Here is a 4,778-nt window from a genome sequence, read left to right on the forward strand (position 1 = left end):
TAACATATTTTTTATCATGAGAATTTTCAATTTTTCATTTTAAAATTAATTTTGGAAAGTTAAAATAAGTTGTATATTAATAATTTACGGCAAAAACTTGTGTGAGACGATATCACCGATCATATTTTGTGAGACAGATATCTTATTTGGGTAATCAATGAAAAAATATTACTTTTTTATGCTAAGCGTATTACTTTTTTATTGTAAATATCGATAGGGTTGACCCATCTCACAGATAAAAATTCGTGAGACCGTCTCATAAGAGACCTACTTATAATTTACAGTGTCATGATTTTAATAATTTATTTGATTAAGTAAACATACATAATACAATATATTATATTTTAATAATAAAATAATTAAGAAATATGACAAAAAGGGATAATTTTAAAATTAACTACGTAATTTGCATGGAGACTCATATCACATCACTTTTTGTTTATAATTTTTTCGAACAAAAAAATAAAAATTTTGAGTTATACATATGATACGATAAATATTTAATTTGTTTGTTTTATCAAAAACTATAACTAATAGTAACGACACCACATAAGTCAATTTTTTTTGGAACTGCGAAATAATCAAAATTAACGTCACGAATCGATTACTCTCTCAATAAAGATCATCGGCATAAATTATACACGTTCCTTATAGATAAGTATCATGCCTAACTTTAAGTCATACTTAAAATTATAATATATGAACATAATATTATTATGGTCATTTAAATAAGTTGACCTATATTTAATTATTAGGGGGTCAATTGTAATTAATGAACAAAGAAGGGGTCGTTTTCAAATTATAATGATCTCTCCATGAAATGGACAACTCTAGGAGATGATTAATGGCTCCAATATCTTCAAAACGGGGTCGACAAATGGATTCATTACTAAATTCGCATTTGATTTCAAATTTCAAGTAAATTTATTAACTCTCACGCGTCGAGTCTTTTCCATGTATTATATTTTGATTATTCAGTAATATTCGATTCGTCTTTTAATATAAAATAAAAACCGTAGTAGCTTGATGTGAAATAAATAATCAATATTATTCGACTAAAATGTTGCATGTTTATACTTTTTTAGCCACCATTGTAATTAATAATTATTAGTAGTATGATATGCAGCCACCATTCTAATTAATAATCATTGATTATTAATCTATGCCGACTAATGATTCGTTAGTCAACTCCATTTTCTAGTAGAAAAACTATGCATGTGGCCTCAAATAATACATATAACCATTTAGGGTTTAGTATACGCCAACTTATATAGGGATGTAAATGAACCAAAATGTTTGCGAGCTATTCGAAGCTCGGATAAAAAGCTCGTTTGAGTTTGTTTGTTAATCATATCAAATCAAGCCTAAGCTCGATTTTGAGCTCGAAAATTTAATCAAACAAAGCTCAAGCCTAAGGATATTCGGCTCGTGAGCTCACAAACATGTTTGATAATAGGCTTGCGAGCTCGAGCTCGGCTCGTTTAGGTGGCTCGTACTCGAGCTCGAGCTCGGCTCGTTTAGGTGGCTCGCAAACATGATTTTGGAATGTTCAATAATATACTGATTTATGTTTTTTTAGCTCTTATTTGTGCCGTTTTGGTTATTTATGAATTAATTTATATTTTTATGTCTGATTTAAAATTAGTTTATAGATATACTTAATTTTTAACAAGCTCGATTCAAACTCAAACTCGAGCTCGATTCAAACTCATCGAGCTCGAAAACAAGACGAGCTCAAGCCAGGCTTGTTAAACATGTTAAACGAGCTATTAATGAATCAAGCTCGAGCCTGACTTGATTAACATGTTAAACGAGCTTTTAACGAGTCGAGCTCGAGCTTTTTTCGAGATCAGTAATTTCAATACAAACCGAGCTCGACCCTGATAATAGAAGCTTGAATCGAGCTCGAGCCTCAAACAATCTTAAACAAACCAAGCTCAAACCTGATACTGTTTGGTTTGGTTTGGTTTGGATCGTTTACATCCCTACCTATATATATATATATATATATATATATATATATATATATATATATATATAGGGATGTTGATATAACGCGTCTGCTTTGTCGGCCCATTGAATACCTCGCCTTCCAAGGAAAATGATGTGGGGCCCCAAATTTTTTCACATAATCATACAATATGTGTCGTAATATGTATAAAAAAAAATTCTTTTGACTATATCATAATATAATACATACAAACAAAATAGTGCGGTCAACACACTATTTACATCAGTGTATTAGATATACTATAATCATTAAACAACACTTAACTCGAATACATAATAAACTATATTGTTTCTATCCATTATAAGCTACATGACTTCTTTGACTAAACAGACTTATTCCTTCTCTTTTATCATATCACAACACTTGTCCTATAACACGTCCAACATAAACAATACATAACTCACCACCACTTTCATGTAAACTAGAATATCATCGGCCATAAGCTTTGATGCTTCTTTTATTTCTCTTGTTTTGTTTTCTCCTGCGTTCATGTTTTTCTGCTAAACCTCTTTACCTCTTCAGCTTGAACTTCCTTTCCTTTCATAGAATTCACTCGTCTCTAGCGTCATATCTCTGGTCCCATCGGATGTGTCAATTTTTGTTTGCATAAATTTTTTATATTGCTGGTGTGAAAAGTGTTACAAGCACCGATTTTATAAAAATGTAAAAAAAATGACTTTTACTATTTACAAAATATAAAAAAATTACAAAAAAAATTGCTAAAATATGAACAAGAACAATTTGTGATGCTATAAATTGGAATGAAAATTTCTAGGAAAAGCTACTGGGAATATTTGCAAGAGTGTTGCAAGGTTTGAATTCTTAAATTGTGTGTTGAGTTTCCTCTTTTTCTTCAGAATTCTGGGTGGTTTTTCCACTCCCCGCACTACTCCATTGTCTTCCAATGAAAGATATAACTTCAGTGACACATATTCTCCGATTACCAGTATTACATGCATTCATGTTTTCATAGCTATCGCTGCATTGCATAACCTCAATGTTCATCAAATGAATGTAAAGACAACCTTCTTGAATGGAGAACTGGAAGATGAAATATACATAAAACAGCCTGATAGGTATGTCGTATCCGGACAAGAAAAGAAGATGTGTAAACTTGTCAAGTCACTTTATGGATTCAAACAAGTACCGAAGCAATGACATGAAAAATTTAACAATACAATAAAGTCAAATGGTTTCAAAATCAACGAATGTGACAAATGTGTCTATATTAAAGAAATTGCAACTACTTATGTAATTGTCTGCCTTTATGTAGACGAAATGTTTATTATGGGAAGTAATCATAAGTTGATTATGAATACAAAGAAAATGTTGAAAAAATATTTTGTTATGAAAGACTTAAGATTATGTGATAATATATTAGGGATTAAAATCTCTAAAACACCTGAAGAAATTATTTTATCACAAACTCGTGCCTTAAACAGTCATCCTGCAAGAACACCTATAGATTTAGGTTTTCATTTAGTAAAGAATAGGGGAGAACCTATCTCACAACTTCAATATGCAAGGATAATAGGTAGTCTAACGTTCTTAACTAAATGTACTCGTCCAGACCTTGTAATATGCAGTAAATAATTTAAGTAGGTTCACAAGCAATCCGTAAGGATAATTGGAAAGCGTTAACGAGAATGCTTGGATATTCAAAATATACATTAAACAATAGTTTGATATATACAAAATATCTTACAGTTTTAAAAAGATATTGTGATGCCAATGGAATATCTGACACAAAAGACTTCAAATCCACTAGCGGATATGTATTCACAATAGGTGGAAGAGCGACGTCATGCAAATCCTCTAAGCAAACATGTATAGCTCGATGGAATCTGAGTTCATTGCTTTAGATAAAGCTGAGGAGGAAGCGAATGGAAGAGAAATCTCTTAGAAGATATTCTTTGTTGGAATAAACTTGTGCCTTCTATTATTCATTATGATATCCAATCAGCAATATGAAGAGCATATGGTAGTATATATAATGGTAAGTCTTGACACATTCTACAGAGACATAATACAATAAAACAATTGATCTCGAACGAGGTTATTTCTGTTAAATATGTGAAATAAAAAGAAATCTAGCGGATACATCTACTAAAGGAATAAACAGATGTTAAATGTACAAATTGTTAAGAAGAATGAGCTTAAAATCCACAAAATAAAATATTTATAAATGTAACCCAACCTTGTGAATTGGAGATCCCAAGACCTTAGTTCAATGAGAAAACTAAGTTATAAATATTAGTTTGAGTAATTGAATCAGTTAAAGTTCATTCTTATAAAAATCCAAGTAGAAAAAACATGCAACATGTGGTGAGATTAAAGTATTTTTTAATGATTCATATACCTAAGAGGTAGGCAGGGCCGTGCCTATGTAGAGGCATTAGAGTCCATTGACTCAAGCCCATTTATTTTATGGGGCCTATAAATTTTTGAAAATTTTATTATATATTAATATATGTTTTTCCAACATAAATATATTATTTTGGGTTTTTTCATAACAAAGTTATTATCTTCCTCAAACATTATTCCACACATTCAAATATTCAATATTTCTTACAATTATATTATTAAAAATATGAATATTATAATAACTACCTTTGCTAGGTTAGTATCTCCATATTTTTATTACAAAAATAACAATCATTCTTTTTGTTAATTTCAATTTAATATTTCATGTATCTATTCTATTTTATTAAAGTTGAGGACATGATAGTAATCACCTAGGAAGGACACCAACATTTTCTTCAAACTT

This window comes from Primulina eburnea, chromosome 18, assembly GCF_022965805.1.
Source record: "Primulina eburnea isolate SZY01 chromosome 18, ASM2296580v1, whole genome shotgun sequence".
Classification (NCBI taxonomy): Eukaryota; Viridiplantae; Streptophyta; class Magnoliopsida; order Lamiales; family Gesneriaceae; genus Primulina; species Primulina eburnea.